This window comes from Camelus bactrianus, chromosome 12 (genome assembly GCF_048773025.1).
Source record: "Camelus bactrianus isolate YW-2024 breed Bactrian camel chromosome 12, ASM4877302v1, whole genome shotgun sequence".
In the NCBI taxonomy this organism is placed as follows: Eukaryota; Metazoa; Chordata; class Mammalia; order Artiodactyla; family Camelidae; genus Camelus; species Camelus bactrianus.
The window spans coordinates 64,607,460-64,631,295 of NC_133550.1; the positions used below are offsets into that span (position 1 = coordinate 64,607,460).

Sequence of the window (23,836 nt, forward strand, 5' to 3'; positions counted from 1 at the left end):
GGGTGGGAGGTGACGCTGGAATCCCCTCAGAGACAGCCCCAGGACTGGGCTCGGGGAAGCCCAGGGCCTGGCTCCTCAGCCTGCTGTCCCAACTCCTTTTCCCTAATGAGGAATTTGTATACAGAAATATAAAGAACTCTTACAACTCAACAATAAAGGGACAAATAACCCCGTTTTAAACTGGGCAAGGAACATGGACAGACATTCTCTAAAGAAGATACGCAAATGGCCAATAAGCACATGAAAAGATGCCCGGCATCATCAGTCACCAGTCAAAACCACAGTGAGAGACTGTTTCTCACCCCCTGGGATGGCTGTAATCAAAAGACAGAAAATAAAAAGTGTTGCTGAGGATGTAGAGAAATTTGGACCCTCATGCACTGCTGGTAGGGATGTAAAATGGTGCAGCCACTATGGAAGACAGTCCGGCCACTTAAAGAGTTACCATATAACCCAACAATTCCCCTTCTAGACATCTACTTAAGAGAAACGAAAACACATAACCACGTGACAGCTTGTATGGCATGTTAGTAGCAGCATTATTCATAATAGCCCAAAATGAAAACAACCCAAATGCTTACTAACTGGTGATAAATGGATGAGTAAAATGCAGAAGTCTGGTCTGTCCGTTTCAATGGGATATTATTTGGCCATGAAAAGGAATGACGTACTAATTCATGCTACAAGAGGAGTGAATCTTAAAAAAAAAATTATGCTAAGTGAAAGAAGCCAGACACAAAAGGTCATACATTGTCTGCTTCCATTTATGTGAAATGTCCAAAATTGGCAAATCCATAGAGACAGAAAGTAGATTAGTGGTTCCCAGGTGCTGGGAGTAGGGGAAATGGAGAGTGACTACTAATAGGTAGAGTTTCTTTGGGGGATGACAAAGGTGTTCTGGAATTAGAATTAGATAGTGGTGATGTTGCACAACTTTATAAATATACTAAAAACTACTGAACTGTAGACTATAAAAGGGTGAATTTTATGGTATGTGAGTTATATCTCAATAAAGCTATTTTTTAAACGATAAAAATCTCAATAAAGCTGTTTTTTAAATTATAAAATATCCCACACCTCAATCTACCCCACAGGCCGCCAGGAGTTGGCCCTGCCACCTGCCCAGGCTTGGCCCCTGCCCCTTCCAAGCCACCAACTAGGAACAAGCATGGGGGACCAGGTAGTGGATGCCCTGATATAGGCAGAGGACCCTGCTTCCGCCAGTGGGTCGCACTTGTGTCTGCCGCAGGCCCTTTGCTCTAGCTATCCCTTCTTCCTGAAACACTCTCCTCCTCACCCTCTCCTGCTCATCCTCTGGATCTCAGTTCACATGTCGGGTCCTCAGAGAGCCCTTACCTGATCCCAGACTCTGTGACTGAGTCTCTCTCCTCTCACACAGTTCCCAACCTTCAACACAAGCATGGTGCCAACACAGAGCAGGCACACAATAAACCTTAGCCGAATGAGTGAAGCAGGAACAAGAATTTCGGTCTGAGAACGTGTCGGGAAGTAGGGGCTGCAGAGGAAAGCAGGTAGGCTGAGAAGGGTGCTATGTGGGCTTTCCTCAGGGCAATGGCAGACCATGAGGATGAGGAGGGTGGCGTGCCAGACTCAGGTTCCAGAAAGATCCATTTGGCTATCCTGCAGGGGATGGACCAGCAGTACAAGCTGGAGGCATAAGACCAGGATGAGGCCATGGCCTCAATCCAAGCCTGGAGAGCCAGGGCCTAGCCTGGGGCTGTGCAGATTCAGAGGAGGGATACACTAGGAAGAATTTGGGAGCCAAAATCAGAGTGACTTGGAGATGGCGCCAATGTAGGGGAGAGGGAGTCCAGGGTGGTGTGGAGGGCTGGGTGAGGACTGGGACATTGCCGAGGTGGGAGCACTGCAGTAGGAGCATGTCTGGTGTGAGGTTATCTGAGGTGGCCAACTGTGGGACCCCAGCAAGCAGCGCCACCCCCACCTATCAGATCTATACAGTTACCCCAGTGACACCTCCCATATCCATCCCCTGTGACCCTGTATTCCCCTGGGTCAGGTCTCAGCACTCCTACTGACCATGACCACAGCCTCCTCACTGGTCTCCCCAGCCCAAACCATTTGCCTTTTCTCATTCATCCTCTGTGGTGCCACCAGCACAGGCTGGGTCATTCCTCACCTCAGAAAGCTTCAATATCTCCTCATTGCCCTCAGAATGAAGGCCAGATGCCTCACTGGGGCTGATGAGACCCTCTGTGGTTGGCCCACCTGGCTTTGTGTCTTCCTCCCATCCCACATTCACCCATCCCGTTCCACACATCCTGTGCGTTTGGGTATGCTGTTCTTCTACCCCACACGCCCTCTTCTCCTCTCTGCCTGGGTATTAAGACCACCTCCTCTGCCCCCCCCCCCGACTCCTGAGTCTTGGCAGCATGGAGCCCTCAATTCTGCCAGTGTTTTCTGGAACCCACACCAGGAGGCAGGACCCCATCAAAGTTTTTAGTGATGGCGACTTTATTTGAAATGACTTAGAAATGTTCAACAATCAAATCACGTTTAGTCACAAACCTTTTGGGTGACTTTAAGTTGAAAAGAAGTAAGGATCCTTTGGTCTCATTCTGCCCCGTGGAGAAGTTGCTTCAGGCCCAGACACATTGGATGTCAGCCCACAAGAGCAGAGATTTGTCTGTTGAGTTCATGGATACAGCCCCAGTGCCTGGGACAGTGCCCAGATAGCTGGACTGCTGAGGTAGGGCTAGATGGGTGGAAGGAAGGATGGTGGGTGGCCAGGAGGGAGGCAGGCAGGGGCAGGGAGAAGGATGGGTATATGGATGGATGCGTGGATGACAGGAGGGATGTGTGGAGAGGGTTCGTATCGGCCATGGACCACTTTAAGCCCAGCCTCCAGCCCAGAGCACAGACAGTGTGACCCTTCTTGGTGTTGGGCTGGGATTCATGTATCCTCCATCGGCATAGAAAGCCCTAGCTTTCTAATCCACCGGGGGCTGCCAAGCTGGAGACCCCTTTTGGCCATGGGCATCTGCCTGTTTGGGGCTCAACCACCCCCTACCCCTTGCAGGGTCTCCAGCCTCCCTTAGGCCCAGCTGGCCTTTCCAGCTATTTGCCAGAACTCTCTAGAGCCATCCTTGACACCTCTGCTCTCTCTCTCTCTTTCCCCACATCCAATCCATCAGCAAATCCGGTTAGATTATTTTCAGCAGCCTCCTATCTGTCTCCCTGGTGCTGCCCTTGCCCCTCCCCACTGTCTATTCTCCACTCAGCAGCCAGAGGGATCCTTTTAAATGTTGAGTCCAGGAGGCCTCACCATCTGGCCCCCATTTCCTCTCTGAGCTCATCTGCTACCGCCTCCCCCTCCCTCACTCCCCTCCAGCCCCAAGGGCCTCCTCGATTCCTTGACCGCTCCGAGCTCCCGCTCCAGGCCTTTGCCTTGTCTGATCCCTCTGGCTGGAATACTCTTTCCCCAGAGAGCCATCTGACTCACCTCCTCACCTCCTTGCCATCTTTGCTCAAATGTCACTTTCTCAATTAGACCTTCCTTGGATACCTTATTTACAAATGAAAAAAATAGCCACCCCTTGTTTCCCTTCTCTGTTTTATTTTTCTTCTTAGCATTTACTGCTCTGGAGCACAGTATGTTTTACTTCCTTATTTACTTCCTTGTTACGTTTTTTGTCTATGATCCTCCATTAGAAAGTGACCTCCATGAGGACAGTGATCCTGTCCACTGCTGTGTGCCCAGCACTGAGCACAGGGTCTGCAGGGCACAAACGAGGTGCTCAGCAAACTGGTGCAGAATGAATGAATGAATGAATGAATGAATGAATGAACCTCTCCAGAGTCCAGACTCGCTCCTCCTGGGGTAGCCTGTCCTAAGCTCAACACCCATACAGGTCCTCCCAGCCCCATCACTGCCGTTATTCCTTGGCCACTGGCAGCCCTAGCCCACCACATGGCCACTTTGAAGAGTCCCAAAGCCCCAGGGGGCTGCCGCCCTGCCCGAGAGCTGCCCACACTCTCTCAGAGGCTGCCGGGTGGCTCCCAGAGTTGAGTTCAAGGGAAGATGGTCCAGGGCTGGCCCACTCCCTCTTGGTTCAGAATCATGTATGGTTTGTGCAGCCCCTTCCCCAGCGGGCCCATGTGGACCTTAGCAGCCGGGATTCCTCTGAATGCCAACCCCAGCCACCACTGTACATTCTCCTGCTCGTCCCCCTTTTTTTCTCCCCACTTTAATCCACATTCATTGTCCTACTTGAGCCTCAGATCCAGCCTGGCCAGGTAGACAGAGTGGACGGAGTGGAGTTGTGGGGTCACTGAACAGTTGAAGAGCTCAGAGAGGTCGTGTGAGCTGCCCAGGGCCCCCAGCAATATTGCAGGCCTCCCTGGTGCTGGGCTGGATGAGACTGGATGGAGTGTGCTGGCTCCTTCCTTGCCACCCCCACTGCACTGGGGACACTGAACCGGGGGTGGGAGTCCCCAAGCCCAATCCAAGCCCATGAATGATGAGCCAACAGGAACTTCAGTGAAATCAGCTTGGGGACTGAGGCCAACAAATCGATGAGCGGTGACAGCTCGACTCGAACGTTTCACACTGGCTTCACGCGGATGCCGCTGCAGAGATGTGGCAGAGACGTGGCTCTGGAGACCGGTGAGAGGAACTCGCTGGCCGTGGAGGTCAAGTGTACGTGTGTGCATGTATGTGCGTGCTCATGTGTGTGCGTGTGTCATAGGGCACAGGACTTATGAACAGAGATCACCATGAGCCCCCAAATCCACATCCTTCCCCAGTGGGATGGGGTGACTCCTCTAAGGGTGGCCTAGTGATGGGGAGGGGCACCCAGGAGAGAGAGAAGAGGGTGTCTACTCAGCAGAGGGTACAACAGGAGAGTCCTAACTAACACACAGGGTAGTAATGTCAGCTAGGCCCAGGTGCAAAACCCAACTCAGCGGCTCACTCTCTGGATTTCAGGGCTAAGCTCTCTAAGCCTCAATTATACTATCTGCTAAATGGGTCTAATAATTCCCATGTCAAAGGGTGGTCAAGATTAAACAAGATGATGCAGGCATTCAATACATGATAACTATTTAGGTTACTGCTAGTTTTATTAGAGCTCACATTTTTGCAGGAGGATAGGCAGCCCATCTGTTCTAGAAGCGATCGCCGAGCCCCTCCTTCTGCCTTGCCATGAATGGAACACCAGACACAAGGCCCTGCCCTCAAGAGACTCACAAATAATAATAACAATGTGCATGAATGTGTACGTCCCAGCCAGCTGACTTTCCAAGGCCGCGTGGTTCCCTGCTTTAAAAGTAGACTCATTTAATCCCCTAGAGAACCCTGGAGTTGAGGGCTGCTACCATCATTCCTACAGATGATAAAACAGAGAAGTGAAGCAACTTGCCCATGGTTACCCAGCAGGCGAGCGGCAGTCCCAGGATTTGAGTCAATGACCTTATCACCACACTCAGGCAGGACAGAAACCTGCATGCCCTGGATCACTGACTGCTCAAACTGAGGCAGCACCTGGGGCTGTGGGAACACTGGGGAGGGAGGGTGTTGAGGGGGGTGGCTTAGGAAGAGACTGACAGAGAGCTCCAAAGAGCAGGGACTTAAAGGCATGAAGACTAGGATAGGGAAAGAAGGAGAAGGGCAGGCCAGCAGGGAGGACAGCCTGGGCAGAGTCCCAGAGTGGGGAAAGGGCAGACCAGCCCAGGCTTGGCTCCCAGTGGCACCCTCCCGGCTGATGCAGCCCTCGAAGGCCGGCTCACGCTCTCTTGCCTTTGCCCATGCTATTCCCTGCTTGCGTGCCATTTCCCTTATTCTTGTCCCTTCCAAGTTCAGTGGTGGCAGGGCAGGATTTGAAAACAGGCCTGTGGATTCCCTGAGGCACTGCCCTGCTTCGCAGACAGAGTGAGACTTAAGTCAAGAGAGACCCAGGGTAGAGAGGAGTCTGCCAGCAAGAATGTAGTGACTTGGGGGAGCAGAATGTGCAAAGACATGAGGGCAGAGTCAGGATTGGGCCTAGATCTGTCCTCCTGCATGGCCCAGAGTACCCCCCAAGCTGGTGCTCCTTCCACTGCCCTGCCCAGGGGACAGTAGGATGCAGAGGATGCTCACCCCCGGGGGAGAGCTCTGCCTCTGATTTGCTCAGCCAAGCTGCGGCTTCTCCCCAAGCCTTGGCTTCTCTCCTGCGACATGAAGTTGTGGGCTCACCTCAAGAATTATCTGAGCAAAGGTAAGGAAAGGCTCTAGCACAGAGTAGGCACTCAACAAATGCCTGGAGCACCCTGACAGAGCCCCCTGGGGCGGCCCAGCTGTCTAGGTCCTGCCATTGAGCCATTTCCCAGCCAGGGAGCCAGGAAGCTGGAGGGCAGGGAAGCTCTGGACTTAGCTTGGGTGGGGCTGTGATTTAGAGCAGTGAGGTTATTACAGAGATGAAATGCGAGCGGTGTCAAGGCCTGCGTCTGCCCTCAAAACCATGCTTTTCAAAAAGTCATTGCAGGGCCACCTCATCACTCAAGGTGCCCTGTGGCCCAGCTGACAGATGAGACGGGGAGGCTGATGTCTGGGGCCAGCCCACCCCTGGCCTGGACCACCCCGCAGCTCCCCGGACAGGGAGGCAGTGGTGTCTGCAGGGCTGCTCTACAAGCACAGGGCTGCTGGAAGCGGCCCCTTTCCCGCTCTGTCCTCTAAGCCCGGCTGTTATAGGGGACGCTTCAGCGCCGCGGAAAGGGAAGTGATGTGCCCAGGATGACACCACTGGAGAGGGAGAGCTGGGATTCCGACTCAGGCCCCGCTGCTCCTCCTGACTCCTCTCCAGGCAGCGCTGAGATCCTCCCCAGTCCATCCCCACTGGCCAAGCTGCCCACACACATTCCCACCTCAGGGCCTTTCCCCACGTGAAAACCCCAACCTGAAAAACCTGCTCTTCTCTCCACCCACCTGGTCCTAATTGACCTTTAAAAAGTGGTCACTTGCCTACCAGGCCCATCCTTAGCTCCTGGACACACTGCCTACCTATCCACCTGACCCTCATCCCTGCCCAATTCCTCTCCATCCTCCAGCTTGCCCTGCGTATGCCCTCTCTTTCAGGAAACTCCTGACCGGCTGCACCAATTCCTCCTCTGGGCTCATCCCTGGATACCACCCCTTTCCACCTGCTTTGTGATTTCTTGCTCAATGTCTGTTTCCCTCCTCAGACTAGGGCTCTGTGGGTGGGACAGGAGGTGTTGTTCACGTGTGTCACCTCAGCACCCAGCACAAAACCTGGCACAGACTGGGTGTTCAATCCTGGCTGTCCCTGCATGGAATCCATCCATCTAGCTTTTTGTGCAACAAATGTTTCTTGAGCACCAGGGATACAGCAGTGAGAAGACAGGCAGGGCTCTGTTCCAGTGCAGGTTTCGTTCTGGTAACAGACACATATGTGTATAACAAGATCAAGTGGGAATAATTGCTCTGAGGAGCAACAGAGCAGGGGAAGAACAGCAGTGAGGAGAGGGCAGGGAAGGGCGGTAAGGGAAAGTCTCTCTGAGCAGATGACATTTGATCAGATTTCTGAAGTGAAAGAAGGAGTGATGTAAATACCAGAAGAAAATAGATACTGGGGAGAAGGAAGAGCAAGTGCAAAGGTCCTGAGGTGGGAAGACACCTTGAGTGATGGAGGAACAGCAGGAGGTCAGTAAGGGAGATGGGGCAGGTGGCAGGAGCTTAGGTCAGAGGGGAACAAGCAGGGGCCACAGGCAGGGCTCTGCTTTGACCCTGAATAAGCTGGGAGCCATGGCTGGGTTCTGGGCAGAGAAGCACAGGATCTGACCTGAGTTCTAACAGGATCACTCTGGCTGCTGCATGGAGAATGGATTCCAGGGGGCCGAAGGGGAAGCGGGAGAATGGTGAGGAGGCTGCTGCACGCACACAGGTGGGCAGTGCAGGTGGTGCAGTGGATGTGGAAAAGGGGTAAATCTGTGGTATACTCTGAAACTAGAACCAATGATATTTGCTGACAGCGAATGAAGGAGCAGAGAGAAAGAGACAGAGAGAATATGAGGGGTGGGGCGGGAGAGAAGGAGGGAGGGAGGAGTCAAAGATGACCCCAAGGCTTTTGGTCTGAGAAAGTGAGTGGAAAATGAAGGTGCCGTTACCTGAGACGGGGGAGGTTGTGGAGAATTTCAAGCTCGGTTTGTGAGCTGCTGAGGAGAAGGTGTCCATTGGCCATCCAAATGGAGATGTGGCAGGCAAAAGGCATCGGCTGGATGGCATTGGGAGGGAAGACCAGGCTGGGTGTGGGCAACTGCTGTATGAGTCCCCACGTCTTGTACATAGTAGGTCCTCAGTAAATGCCCTGCAAGGGACACAGAGCTGCCCATGGCCCGGCTCCTGGCCTGCAGGTGAGGTGGACAGGGGCTCTGCTGCCAACCATGGAGAGCCCAAGCCCTGAGAGGGGCACATGGATTCCTCGGATGACATACGGGAGGGTGATATGTGAAGTCCCCTTGTCCAGGGTGGTGTAGGAGTCTTGCAGACAGGTGGGAGGAGGCAGGTGCTCCAGCTTTAGAGATGAGCTGGGGAACATTAGGAGGAAGGCCCAATGGAGCCAGTGGAGCTGGACTTAAGTGGACGGTACAGGAGCCCAACTCATGGTTCCAATCCAGGCTCTGGCACTTTAGGCAAGATACTTAACCCCTGAGGTCTCCATTTTTGCCTTTAAAATAGGAATGATAACTGTACCCCTGTATGGGTTGGTATGAGGATCAGATAAATTAATCCATATAAAGTACCCAGAATAAAGTGATGGCAGGTGCTCAAAACCATGACCTACCCAATAGTTCTGAGTCCAGAGAAGGCAGGGTGCTCCAGCTGGGAGCACAGCAAACAAGGGGAGAGAACAGGGCATGAGGCCCAAACACCTGGGACCCAGATAAGTGGGGGGGGGACTTCACTCCCTTCAGAAAATGGGGAGCAATGGAAGGTTCTGTGCAGAGAGAGGAGAGATGCTCTGTTCGGTCCCTGATTATCCTCCACCCATGCTTAGCTTGACACACCCCCTCCCATCCCAGGCCCAACAGTCCTACCCAACAACCTGCTTGCTGGGCTCAGGGGCACATCTCATAGTAAGATTTGACACTTGGCCCCATGTATTATTATTATGGTGTGACAAATGGGGAAACCAAGGCCCGGAGAACATCACATAGATCCATGTCATCACACAGATTGCAGCTGGCAGAGCTAGGATGCAAACAAACCGATGTGGTGGACTCAACTCCAAAATCAACACTAGCCTCTCCTGGCTCTGAAACTGAACCAGAGCCCTTTGAAGTGGCTGGGCATTGTGTGCAGCACTGGACAGGCAAGGTGGGGTCTTTATGCCCACTGAGGGGGGCCGAGGCTGCAGGGTGAAGGGCCCCACAGCTTGTCCTTGGAGGAGCTGGGACCCGTCCCAGTCTGTTAGACTCCCGATGCCCGCACTAGGGGCCTGGCAGGCACGACACCTGGAACCCCGAGCTTCCTCTAACCTGGGCTGGTGGCTATTTCTGAGGTCCTCGCTCCCCTTTGGGATGATAGGGAGGACAGGAGACCCTGGGGCTTGTGTCACAGGGCCCTTTACTGTCTGTTCTCTTCCTTTGTCCTTTCAAAGTGGTTTTTCATCCCCTCCCAAGAACCGCCCTGGCCCACCAGGTCCCAGCCCTGCTCTGCAGAGTGGAGACTGAAAAGCAGGCTTAACTGCATCCTCTTAACAGTTTCACAGCCAGAAAAACCAGCAGAGGGAAACACAACGTTTGCTGACCGGGTCAGATCCAAGGTCACTCCATAAAAATGGATTCCTGGAAAAACATAAACAAGCAATTTACCCAGTGAATTTTATTGGCCTCAAAAAGAAAAAAAGCTATCCTATTTGAATAACGAAGGGAGATAAACCATTCCCACTTCTTCCTTTATTAGTGAATAAGGACACACAAAAACTCAACAGAAATGGAATGTTCACATGCAGCTTCAGATCCGATTTATTAGCCGCTTTTGTTTCATAAAAACCAGCATTTCTGTTAAAATAGGATGATGTCGAAAAGGTTTGTTTGCTTTAAAAAAATTGTATTTAATACAGATCAAGTCTTAGTTTTATTTTTTGTTTTTTACACAAAGCTCACATTCTCCTGACTTCACGCCTGTTACTACAGCCGAAGGGAAACTGATTTCAGAATCCATCTGATATGTCGGATTTCTTTGTGGCATCCACTTCATCGCTCAGCAGCCAGCCATGATGTCATAAGCCCATCAGATTTCCGGTAGGGGGGAAACGCTGGGGAATTGGAAAGAATGGATGTTTCTTACCCGTCAGGAAGGGGAGGGAAGGGGCTGGGTGTGTTTGGGAGGTGGGAGACAGAGGCAGGCTCAATGTTTGTGATATTAAATGTCAGGCAGAAACCTGAAAAATCCAGCCACCCAGATGTTTTCTAAATATCCAGATGTCTGGCACCGAGCAGACCCTGCTCCCCTACACCCCCGACCTCTCGTCCCAAGAGGCACGCAATGTTTCGGCTTTGACCTCAGGTCTATGGTGAGTGCACGCTGCCAGGAGCCATACATCCCAGAGGCTGCCCACCCTCGGGTTTGCAATTTTTTCTGAATCTTTACACATGGATGACAGGAGTAACTAGGTCCAGATTTTTAAAAGCTGTTGAAGCAGTGATTTGAAAAGTTCAGTCCCTGGAATTAGCTTCCACAGAATACACTACGCAAGCCAAAAAGGAGGAAAAAAATCCCTCAGCCAACACACACACAAACATATGTGACTCTTAAGCCATAAGAGTTAAAAACCCAAAACAAAACCAGCGAGTCTGAGAACCAAGGACTCGCGACTGACACTGAGAAGAGATGAGCCCTCCCCCAAGAGCACACTTCCCCCAAATCAGAAAAACACCAAACAGCTTTGTTCTTCCTGACAAAGCCCCTCGCTTCCAAGGAACAGGCAGTTGCCAACAAAAGCACAGGGTAGAACTAATTTACACTCAGACTCAGGGCTTCAAGGAGTCATAAAGTACAGTAATGGAAATGGCTTTGCCTAGGAAACTGCCTCCCCACAACTGGCAATGGGGACCCCTGGGCCTGGGGGAGCCCCGCAGGCCACAGACTAGCAGAGTCCCGGCTTCCGGGGGCCTGGCCACATGCCCACTGAGGCCACCTCCAAGGCCTGTGACATCACGGCTAATTGCTCCTGAAAATGAGCCAAGAACTGCAGGCCCCTGGGGCCCAAACCCTGCGACTTCACAGGGAGCCAGGAGGAGAGGCAGCTGGGGAGGGGGACCAGCTCCAATTAGAACTGAGTGCATGGATAATGAGGAAAGGGGTGGCCAGGGTAGGGTGTCTGACAGAGAGCAGGAGGAGGTGAGTAGGGGCTCAGGGCTGGAGGCTGCGGGGCTCAGTGGCATCTTCTCTTAGAATATCCCCTGTGCTTTTCAGATGCAGAAATTGAGGGCCAGGAGTGGCTGAGTGGCCCACCCAAGGTCACCAGGCTAATTAGAGGGACAGCCAGTACTGGGGAACAGAAAACATAGGCCTGGCATTGGTTGCATGGCTCTTCCCCGAACGGCATCTAATTTAATCCTCACAACACCCTGTAGGGGAAGGGTTATCATTAACCTCAGTTTCCAGAGGAGCCAATGGAGGTGTAGAGAGGTTAAGTAATTTGCCCAGGGTCACACAGCTCATCATTAGCAGAACTTGGTATGAACCTCTGAGTCACCGACTCTGAGTCCAGTGCTCTTTCTGGTGGGTGGGGAGAGGCAGTTAAGTTTAACTGGGAGCAGTGAATCTGGTTGAAGTACATTTTTTAAATGGTGGTGATCCCCACAGAACAGAAGGGACCAAATTTTTGCAAATTAATTTTTTAAAGCAATTCCAGTCAGGAGGGTTGGCTGGCTGGGTGGGTGGGTGGGTAGACCATTTTTTATTCTGTCCCTGCCAGAGCCTGAATAAAAGCACACAGACACCCTCTAGCTGTGCGTGGAGGCCGCTCAGTCCCCTGAAGTGGGGAGGATAGGGGGGCGCTAAAAGCCTTGTCAGGCATATGTGAGAGTATAATCTGCCACAGGAAAGCTGCCAGGCGCTCAGGTCTGACAGAGCCAGGGGAGGGAGAGATTCACTGAGCAGAGAAACTATAAAAAATAAAAATAAGAGTTGGCCCTCTAAGCCTGATTCCTACTTTCCAGCCAGGAGTTTAAATGAACTTCAGGTCACCTGGGCTGCTGTTTGTGGTCCAGAGGCCTGAGTGTGGATCAGAGATGCACTGCCCAGGGTCCTGTCTGTCCAGGATGTTGGGGAGGAGGGGAGTTACTGTGGCCCTGTACCCTGGTCATCCTGGGGACCCTGCTGGCCACCACCTTCTCCCAGAGTGGCATTTGAAGGAAACCAAGCCTCCAAGAGCTGGGACAGAAGAATGAGGAGTAGGCTGGTCTGAGCTTAGAGAACAGGACACTTACCTGTCCCCAGGCGTCCCCAGAAAGGTTCCCCTCCCTTCCCAACGGCCAGCCTTGGTGCTTCAGGGGGCCATATGTGCCAGGGCCATCACCCTGCTCTCTTCCTCACCAGACCTGCTGGTTTCTTTTACTTCGTTTCTGTGAACAGCAAATGGGGTGTGGAGCCCAGGACTCAGGCCAGGGAAGGGGAAAGAAAAATTTCTGCCATCCTGATGCCTGACTAGGCTGAATAGCTCCCCCCTTTTTTTTTTCCTGGGGAAATTCTACTTATCATTTATTTGCTTTGCTTATCCTCCACCCAGAAGAGATTCAGACCCAGCCCTCATGGTGCTTACATTTGATTCAGGGAAACAAACATTAACTCAATAATGACATTAAAATGTCTGTGGAGGGAGTGGTTCCCAGGCTATAAGAGTCTGCCAAAGGGGAAGTATCAGGTCAGGGAAGACTTCCTGGAGGAGGTGACTGGGGCCCAAAGGATGAGGAGGCATTAACCCTTCTGACTCACTGTCACTTCTGCAGAGAAGCCTTTCCCAATACCCACTCAAGGTTGCCTCTTGTCCCCTACTTCATTTCCTTCCTTGCCTGTTGTTCACCATTTATGTCCCTGCACTGGTCTGGAAGTCCCATGAGAGCAGAGCCTGGGTCTGTCTTGTTCACCACTGAATTACCTGTGCCTGGGACATTATATATGTTTGATGACTACTTGTTGGTTAAAAATAAATAAATAAATAAACAACACGTGGAAAGGACCTGTGGTAGGAGGAATCACAGAGAATAGGAGGGCATAAGATTAAGAACAGAGACAAAAGTCACAGAGAGTAGTGAGAGATGAGACTGAGCCACTCCAAGAACCACCCAGGGCCTGAAGGTGTTTCCTCCCACCTCTGGGTCCCCTTCTGCCCTTCCCCTGTGGCAGAGACTGGGGTTGGGTGTCTTCTTTCTCCTACAAAAGAGTATCACATAGATACCCTACCCCACTTGCTCTGTTCCAGGCATAGCTCCCCTGGAAATGAGGGAAGTGGGTACTAACATCACCTGCTCGATACTCTCCATCTCCACTCCTGCCTTCCCTCCTCCAATCATTCCCTTGTCTGATGCTGCAGGAACACCGGGAGGCACAAAAAGGCAGTGGCTGACAGATCCTGGGGTCCCAAACCAGGCCCTCTCCACCGCACCCCGGCCCAGGTCCCATCTGCACTCCCGCACTACCAGCCTGGCACCCTTCCTCCTCCCTGAGGCTGAAGTGGAAGCAGAGAAGGAGCAGGGCTCTCGGCTGGACCAGAACGGGTTTGAGTCCCCTCAGCTGATTACCGGCGTGTGTCTGCTCGCCAAGCTGCCCTCTGCCCCTTAGATTCCTCACAGGTTAAATGGAGATGCCCCAAGCTCCTAGCAGGGACAGCGCGGGTGCTTGGCGGACCTGCCTGAAAGGCTCAGAATCAGTCTCCTCTGGTTTTCCTCTACGACTCAGCTCAGTTACTCCTCCCCCAACTTTCTCTTACACCTCATCTGCAGTATCTAATGCTGGGGTTTGGCCGGCGGGCGAGCGGGATCCCAGCCCCAGCGCTGAGCCTCCGTCTCTGCGCAGACCCCCCTCTCCGCGCCTCGAGCGCAGTGCACTCCAGCAAACTTTCCGCATCCGCCACCCGCCCGCGTTTACACCTCCTGGTGGTTCTGCGGCGCGTGTCCACACAGCCTCACCTGCCCCCGGATTGCTGGAGGGTGATTCAGTCACAGTCCGCGTCTCCAGTCTCACCCGCCGCGAGTTACGAGGACCGCCAACCTCAGCCTTAGGGATCATTCTGGACTCCCTCTGGATTTCGGGGGCGCCTTATCCGGCTCACCTGCGCTCTTCTACCCCGCTTTGGCAGCCGCCAGGTCACTGAACACGCCTCAGCTCAGGGGCCGCGTCCACACCGCCTTGGAGATGCCTCAGCTCCGGGGCCGCGTATACACTGCTCAGGTCTCACGAGATACTTCAGAGCGCGGACCGGGACGCAGACCCCGCGACAGCTGCCCAGAATGGGAACTGATGCCCGAATCTTCTCCCGGTGACCCCCATGCCCGGAAAGCCGGCCGGGGGTTGCTTACCTTGCCCTCGCCCTCACGCTCCTGTCCAGGAGACGTCGTCTCTTTCATACATTTTGCAATATTGTCGATGGCGAAAGTAAATGTTATAAATCCTCTCCTGGTCACTTGGCAGTACCCCAACCTCTCCTCTTTCCTTTTTTTTTTTTTTTTTTTGGCCTTTAAGACAATACTCAGCCCCAGCTGACGGCCGCTAGCCCGGGGGCTCCAGGCAGGCGCGGCGGGGCGGGCCTTGGGCGGGGCCTGGGCGGGGTGGGGCGGGGCGGGGCGGGGCACGCCGGCTCTGGCCACCCTCCCTGGGGGAAGACTTGCAGACCACTAGAGCTCCTGTTCCGGCTTTTGATTGGTCGGCCAGTCGGCGATGCTGACGTCTGATTGGCTAAGACGAAGAAGGAGCTCAGGCTGTGGGGGTGGGGGTTGCGTGTTCCATTCTTTGCCTTTTCTTTCTGTGGCCTCCGCAAGTCTTTTGGGCCCTCCTGAGATCTGCAGCATTTTCTTCGCTGCTTCTGTGCCCCATCATAATACTTAACTACCCCGAGTGTAAATGCGTTTCTTTGTCCTTTTCTAACCAAATAATTAGCACCTTGAAGTCGGGACACCGTGTTTGTGCAGCTCAACACTGTGTCCACAAGACCTGGCACACAGGAGGTGCTCAAAACGTGTTTGTTGATTGAATTCATGGAAAAATGTATATTCAGGTTTTTAGAGCTATCTTTAAGATTGGTAACATTCCTAGAAGATGGTATCGCTGTTGTTCTAGAATGGGGAGACTGAGGTGCAGAGAAACGCTGTCACCAGGGACATACGTACATCAGTGGACCTCAGATCTCTACACAGTGATATCCTGTGGAGTGTCGGGGTCTCAGTTTCCCATCTATCAATTCATCTAGAAGGTGAATTATTTAAATGAACGGGCTATACGGAGCACTGTGCTTAGCAGTATGGATGAGAGAGCTCTGCCTTCATGTTAAAGCATGGTAGCCTGCCGCATGCTCTCCCTCCCTGGAACCCCCTCCCCTCCTCCCCGCCAAATCACAGGGGTGGTTAAAGGCACTCTGCTCAAACCAGGCTGCCCTGACCTCTCCTGAGGGTTTGGGTGCATGTGGGAGGATTTTCCTGGGGGAGTCACAGGGAATATCATTAAGCAAAAAGTCTTGAGCAGTTCTTGGAAACAACCCCCACCCTACCCCAGGAGGGGCCTTTTGGTTGCCCAGTGGTCTCTGATCTGGGGACACGGCTTCCTCTCACAAAGGAAGATGTCAGAGCTGCTTCTGGAGTTGGATGGGGAGGGTTAATTGACCAGAAAAATGCGTTTGAGATCTTGGGTAGCCAGATTCAGGTGTGTGGAGGAGCCAGCTTGGTAACACAGTGAGTTCTCCCTGTGTCTCTGTCTTCACATGGCCTTCTTATAAGGATACAAGTCATTGGATTTAGAGCCCACTCTGATCCAGTATGACCTCATCTTAACGTCATTACATCAGCAAGGACCCTATTTCCAAATCAGGTTACAGTCACAGGTACTGGTGGTTAGGGTTTCAACATATCTTTGGGAGGCCACACAATTCAACTCACAATAAGACTCAATGAGGAAAGAACATTCCGTCAGAGGGAAACAGCAAGAGAAGAGACCCTGAGGCTGCCCAGGGTAGATTACCCTCCTAGCAACCCACTGCTCTTTTGAGGCTTATCTCGGTTCCTGGTACCTCGCAGCTGCCTAAACAGAGCCAGGAGGGAGCTGACTCCCTGGCCTCTCCTTCCAGTAGACCCTGCTCATCCTGGGTTCCTGAGAAGAGCCTTCCTTCCTCCTCCTGTCTGCCTGGTCCCCACCCCTACCAGCATCCCACATGCAAGATGGACAAGGACAATAAAAGCTGTTTCACAAGCAGGTGGTGATTAATCGCCGAGTTAATTAAAGAGGCAGTAATTACTCTTGGATTTCAGAGGCAGGAGTGATGTCTTAGGCAGGGGTGGGTGGTCAGCCTAGGTCTCCCAAGAGGTGGAGCCGGAAGATAGAAAGGATTTGAAAAGGCAGGAAGCAAAAAAAAAAAAAAAAGGAAGTAACGCTTTAAAAAAGTGAGTGCTTCAGCCATAGCTATAACAGTTTATTTGACAGAATCAGGTGGTGGGCTTAAGAGGTTTATGCTCGCTTCTGTCCTTTTCCATGTCTTTGAAATATTTCATTAACAACAACAAAAAGGCAGGGGGTAGGTTAAGTATTTCTAAACTCCAGTTTGGGATTTGTAAATGGCCTCAGATACCAGTGTAACTCACTCTACACAGTGGAGAGGGCCCTAAAATTATGTGGAAATTGAATCCCGTTTGCCCACCCAGTACATCCTAATGTCACTGATGCTCTATCTTCATTTCTGATTGATTTTCCCTGGCAGAGGCACAGAATTCTTTGCTTTAAGTGTCAGGCTTTCTCTGTCAAGTAGTTAATGACCTATAAAGCACTTAAAACGTACTGGAGGAGATGCTATTTGGAGGCACCCCGTGGTGTACCCTTTCCCATTGTCAGTAATCACCCCTCATTTATTTGCTCTTATTGGTTTGGAATTTGCTATCAGGTTTCCGTAAAGTGGAGCCCACCAGGAGAGGTCCAATTCCATTTGAGCCTAGTTGAATCCTAGGGTTGGCACCTAGGGGCAGCGGCAGCAGATGAGGAGGGAAGGGGCCCTTTCTTTGAGAGTCCTTGACCATGGGTGCACTGGTCACCTCTTGGCACACCTTCCCTGACTACATTCCTCCTGCAGCTGTGGCCACCACAGCCTTCTCAGTTTCTCCCCACCAACTGTCTGCCCCCTCAACCTGTCTCCTGAGTCCTGACCCATTCTCTTGGCTGCCTCTTTTGACACCTCCCCCTGGTTGCCACCTGGATTTCTCCCCACATTGCTGCTCTACTCCTGTGCTTCTGGTTGTGTTACTGAAACCAGTCTCTGTCCACTGGATGGGAGCATGGACACTCCTTCACACTTATGCCCTGAGGCTAATAGGTCACCAGGTCTTGTTGGTCCCCTTCCCAAGTGGCTTTAGAGTCTGGCCCCCTGCCCCAACCTCAACCTCCTTGGTCTCAGTCTCAGCCCCAAAGCTTTTGCCTATCTCAGCAGCCTCCAAATGGAATAGGCCACCCTCCCCAGAACCACTCACTAGAGTTGCCTCCCAAAGAACAAGGCAGAGGATTTTGCTCTCCTGTTCCCCAATCTCTGCGTTCTCCTCAGGCCTCAGCCTGGTATCCAAGGCCCTTCACAACCTGGGCCTGGCGGCATCTCCCCAGGCTCCTCCCAGTGCCTCCCCTTTCTTGCCATCTCACTCCTTCTATCTTCGGGCCTTTACTTGTGATATTCTCTACCTGGAGTGGCCTAATCTTTCAAGAGTCCCTCTTCCAGGAAGCCTTCCTTGGTTTGCTCAGGCAAAGTTACCACCTTCCTTGAGGATCCCGTAGCCCTTCCAACAATGCATTTTTCCCGGGTTCCTTTGTCTGCCTGCCTTGTCACTCATTCAGGGACATTTACTGAGTGTCACTGGGAGAGCAGTTGTTGGGAGCAATAGCTCTGTTATCAAACAGGCCCCAATTCAAATCCAGCTTTGTCCCTTGCCAGTTGAGTGAACTTGGGCATTCACTGCCCCTGTCTGAGCCTCAGTTTCCTCCTCTGCCATGCCCTAGAGCTTGTACCTGTCCTTGGGCAACTGGAGGATGATGCCAGCCTGGTGAGGTCAGTGCTGGGAGAGAATGGAGAGGCCGAGGATTGGGGTGAGCACAGAGGCTGTGGCAGCAGCAACCCTCAGGGTCAGAGCCATGAGGAGCATCACATGGAGCACAGAGCAGGGGTGAGACACTGATGTGGGGCTGGGAGGTGGAACTGGCTCTTCCAAGAGGGAAATTATACTTGATCCCCAGGCCTGCTATAACCAATTACCACAAACTTGGTGCCTTAAAACAGTGTACACTTTTCCTTTTATAGTTCTGGAAGCCAGAAATCCAAAATCAGTTTCACTGAGCTGAAACCAAGATTTCAGCAGGGCCGTGCCACTTTCAGAGGCTTCGAGGAGAATCTGTTTTGTTGCCCTTTCCAGTTTTTGGAGCTGCATTCCTTGGCTCACGTCCCCTACATTCATCCTCGAAACCGGCAGTGTAGCATCTTCAAATCCCTCTCTCTGCTTCCATCGTCACGTTGCCTTCTGCCTTCTGCCTTCTGTCCATAATCTCTCTCTGCATCTGTCTTATAAGGACACTTGTGATGGTAATAACCCAGGATAATCGCCCCATTTTAAAATCCTTAATCACAACTGCAAAGTCTCTGCCATGTAAGGTAACATTCACAGATTCTAGATATTAGGATGTGGACATTTTTATTTCTGGACCTAGTCACCTGGTCTAGAGTCTCCCTCTCCGGGGGACGCAACTGCACAGACTTGTTCTAACAGATCAGGAAGGGAGGGAAGGTCTCTCTTGGCTCCACCCCCTGCACATGGCACCCCGCTCCCATAGGAAGCGGTGGCTGTGGGGCTTCTGGATGAAGGTGGGGGGCACTTGAAGTTGGGTCCTTACTGATTCCCAGGAAGTAGGGTTTTTTTTAAAAAGGCCTGAGAGCCTGAGCCTTCCTTAGCAACCCAGACACATTCAGGGTGGCTGTGACCCAGCCTGGACACGAGGGACGCACAGGGCTTCTTCAGCGCTCCTTCTCCACACTCCCCACTGGTCCCGCTGGTCACTCGGAAGGTCCCAGGCCTTCCGTGGTCAGGGCCGTCTGGCCTAGCCTAGGGGCAGCTGAGGCAGGAAGAAAGGCCGTCCTGTGAGATGAGGGACCACAGTTAGGACGTCGCTGAGTTGGCTGAGGCACCCCTGACAGTGACAGGGACTTCTGGGATCAGTCAGCAGAACTGCTCTAATAGGGCTCATGGCCCCTGCTGTGTGCTTCATGGGCACGGCACGTGTCATTGATGGAGCCAAACCTCTGACAGCCTCTGCAGCTGGGCGGTGAAGCGAAGGGCCACTGCCGGCCTGTCTGATGTGCCTGGGCTTTGCGTCCAACAGCCCGGCACAGAGCCTGCCCCTTCCCATCACTCGGAAGGGGGCTGCCCTTCCAGCACCTGCACTCAAGTTGTCTTGCGTATCCCGGTGGTGTGGATGCAGCTACACAGCCTTCTCAGTTTTCACATATGTAAAATGGGTCACGCATTACTTAGAGGTTGCTTCCTGGAAACGGGGATAATCATTCTCTTTTTCAGCAAGAACCAGCACTAAATCACCAGCAAAGGAAAAGCTGCACTTACTCTTTAAACAAATGGCTCTTGGGCCCCTGCTATGAGTCAGGCAGAAAGAGAGACCAGTAAGCTGTTTGCCACACTCAGGAATCTCAGAGTCTCCTGCAGATGTGTGTGAACTGATTCAATGCAAGGAGGTCAGAGCATGAGAGCGATGAATAAACTGCTTGGTAGGGAGGGAGTTTTAGGAAAGGCTTCCTGGAGGAGGGGGCATTTGAGCAGGAATTCTGGCTCAGGTTCAGAGGTGGGGAGTTTGGCACCGTGGGGAACAGCAGCCATGACAGGAGCATGAATGGGAGGGACCTAGAGTGACTTTGGGCCAGTGGGAGCTGGTCAAAAATGGGACTGATGGACTCCATGAGGACAGCACTGTCTGTGTCTTCTCCTAGCCCCCGCATGGGGCCTGGCATGGAGCTAGACAGGTGCTGAAAGAATGAAGGGATTGTAAGAGCCCTGTGTACAGGGCTGAGGGTCAAGCCTCCAACCTCTGGACAGCGGAAGCCGCTGTGAGGTTTTGCATAAGGTGTAAGGTAGGGGCTAACTCCATCCTTTTGCATGTGGATGTCCCTTTCTCCCAGCACTGTTAGTTCAAAAGACTGTTTTTCCTTGTTAAATTATCTTGGCCCCTTTATTGAAAAGAATTGACCATAAATGTAAGGTATTGCAGGGTTTTGAGAGGGGAGTAACGTGGTCAGATCTGTGCTATAGGAAGATGAATTTGGTGGCAGAGACTGGGAAGGGCTGAAAGGAGGAGGGGTCGGGGGAGAGACTAGATGAATGGGCTCCAAGGAGGGAGGGAGGAGGAACTGGGGAGAAAAACAGCCCCCAGGCCAGCTGGGGTCCATGGTGGGGAGCCAGGTACAGGGTTGTGCCAAAATGTGGCTAGTGGGGGCCTGTGGCACTCCCTGGGAAATTGGGGCAGGGTAGGCAAGGGGGTGACAAAGAAAAAGCCTGTGCTCCTCAGCCCCGCAAGTTCCCCAAAGTGGAAAAATTAAACCCTCTCCAGATACAGCCATTGCCAGTAGGTTTTCAGTAACGAGAGGATTGTAAATGCAGACAATGCCAATTACAGCAGCATTACCCCGGATTATAAAGCTTCCAAGAGGCGACTCACACCTCCAGGCATGCTGTGCCTGGAAATTTCCAGGGGAGGCTTGGGATCCAAACATCCAGGCTGCTTGAAGCCAGGCCCCACAGTGGGTGTGGTCTGCTGGGCAGGCCTGGCCCCATCACCTCTACTGACCTGCTTTCATTTCCCCAAGGAAATAGACCACTGAGGGGCAGGAGGACACCCTCCAGCCCCACTACTGGGGGCACAGAGTCCCCACATGGCTCTTTCTGCCCCCCTCCCTGACCCCAGCACACAGTTGGAGCCAGCCCAAAGCCATCCCTTCTAGGCTATATGACCTTTAGCCAGTTAGCTTCTTTGCTTTGGTAAAATGGGGAGATGAACCCCCAATTCCGCAGCGTGTTTTCAGGACTAAATGAGATGTTGTAGATACAGAGTCTGAGGAATAGAAACCAGTACAACCTCTGTGCATGATGGTTTAACGTGTCTGTTAAAATAGCAAATGTCCAACCCCTGGGCCTCAGAGATTCCTTCTCGTCATTTTCTGTGGAGAAAGTTTTGTAGATATGACCAAGGGTGTTCCCTGCAGCAACTTCTGTAAGGTTAGAAAATCATAAACAACTGAAAATGGCATTAATAGGGGCCTGATTAAATTAAGGTCCATCAGGCCAGTAGAATCCTTTGTTGTAATTAAAGAGTCTGGCAGCTCCTATCTGCTGTCCCAGGCAGATCCCCACCATGTGGGGCTGCATGAACAATGCGAGAGCGAATAACACCTACAGATGATTCTATTTAAGCTTTTCAGAGCCCCACGCAAGCACCATATATTTTATGTTTGTCTATATGCATATATGTATGTAGATGCAATAAAAACAGCCTGAAGAAAACACGCCCTAATGACCCAGTGGGGAGGGGACTGGAATGGAGGCTGGGAGGTGGCAGAACATCAGAGAACTTCATTTTGCTGCAGTGCAAGTGTTTTACTGACACACTTGCCTGCATCACCTGCGGAGATGAACACATACACAAAACACACGCCAAAGCCAAGTGCAGAGTGTAGTAACTGACAGCCTGACCCACGCGCTGTCTAGGCTCAGAGGCCATAATTACAACTGCAGGTAAAGGGAGACACCTAAGAAGGAAGGTGCCTCAGTGCCTCATGCCAGTGTCTCCAGCTCTTAGCGCCTGGATTCAGGTCTGGGGAAGCCCCTGAGGTGGGCAGATGACATCCCCTGGCACGTGGGAGAGACAGAGAGATACCACTCAGCCTGGCTGGGCCGAGGCCACAGCCCACCTCTCCTGGCTGAGCAGTCTGCCAAGAAAACTATTGAACTACATAAAAATCCATCCTGGAAATCCCAGAGGCATCCTTAGAACGGAGCATGGCCTTTAAATTAGAATGTAAAAAAAAAGGCAAATTTGCCTGTAACTTGATTTCAGGTTAGTGAGGGCTGGTGGCCAAAACACAACATTGTGCACGGCCAAGGCCCCCACGCCAAGGTCTTGCTATGGGGCTGTGAAGGGGACTCTAGTCCCATCAAGGTCTCCAGTGTAACCAGCATGTGTTCCCATGGAAACTCTGCTTCGTGCAATCCTCTGGAGATTATTTCTAAGGAGGGGATACCGATTCCCACACCCACTTTTCGTTCCTGGGTTTGGTTTCCAGGGATTATTTTCTCAAGCAAGTGCTGAGAGGAGCAGGAGTGGAAGGAAGGGATGGAGGCTGAAACCCTCCCGAAGGGGCAGAATGGGCCATTTCTAAGCTACTACCCTGGAGAGGTCAGTGGAGGCTGAGGGTGTCAACAATAGTTGAAATATTTCAGTCTCCCCGAGGCCCTGAGGAGGGTGGTGAGGGCATGAGGGTGGTAAGAAATCCCAGGTCAGCATTAGGGCGGGTCAGGCAGACAGACACAGACGCATCAGCTGAGACCCCTACCCTGGTGGCGTCTTGGGGCAGAGTTTGGACAGTGCCTTCAGGGGCTGCCTGGGGCTTCTGATACCTGCCCTAGGTCGGGGGTCACCCTCAGGATGGCTGCCATCCACCCTCTGGTCTAAGGCTCCCCTTCACCTGGGTCTTACCTGTTGCGTCTCAGCCTCCTTCCCTTGGGCACTCTTCCAGCTGGTGAAGCCCTTCTCCCTCTCTGGCTCCTTCTAAGGCCCCTCCTGGGCCGGGAACATCACACACACACACACACACACACACACACACACACACACACACACACATCCCTCTCTGCTAGCCTTGCCCCCACCCCCAGGTGCTCCCTGCAGGGGGCCACAGAGCAGAGGGGGTTCCCCCCACCCAGAGAGTCCTGCCCCTCATTTAGCACATTCCAGGCTCCCTCTGAGCTGCCCTTGGCAGCAGGCAGCCTGTTTCTCCTGAAGGATGAGTAGAGGAGGAAACACATCCCCACTGAGCCTCTGCAGAGCAGGGAGTTCCCCATCTGTCCTCTCTGAGTGAGGCCCAGTGTCTTGATTGTCACTGAGTCTAAGGTTCAGATGGATGTGGCTGCTGTGGGAGGGCTGGGGTTCGAGAGAGGCCAGTGGCCACCCTGTCCCAAACAACCCCCAAGGGCAGTTCCTCTCGCTTCTCTCCCCCACCTACTCAGTCCATACAAGCCTGCCCTCAAGGAGCTCAGTTTGAGGCCCTCTCTGTCCCCTCTGCCCTCAGGGCCACCTGCACCCCCTGCAGTAATCTGCCATGCCTCACCCCTGCACCAGCCCATCTCCCCAGCCTCAGTCCTGGGGGCTAGGGAATGGGGTGTCAGTCTTCTTTGCCCCACCCTGGGAGTCTCAGAACATTCTCCCCTGAGGGTTCCACGTTCCATCTCGACCCTCCTCCCCCTCCCTGCCTCTCTCCTTGCTCATTGAAGACCTCGGCCTCAGCCCAGCCTTGCCCAGAACCGAGATTAGCCATCAAACTGGAAACATCTGTGTCCACAAGAG

General features: G+C 52.6%; 1 long non-coding RNA gene across 1 annotated transcript; it reads right to left on the reverse strand.

Moving 5' to 3' along the window:
- Window positions 1-9,922: 9,922 nt before the first annotated feature.
- LOC123618383 (uncharacterized) lies at window positions 9,923-15,046 on the reverse strand. Its single transcript, XR_006726819.2, has 3 exons — window positions 14,170-15,046; window positions 12,472-12,606; window positions 9,923-10,292 (listed from the first exon to the last, which is right to left on the reverse strand). It is a non-coding gene; the product is annotated as an uncharacterized LOC123618383 (long non-coding RNA).
- Between the last annotated feature and the right edge of the window lie 8,790 nt (window positions 15,047-23,836).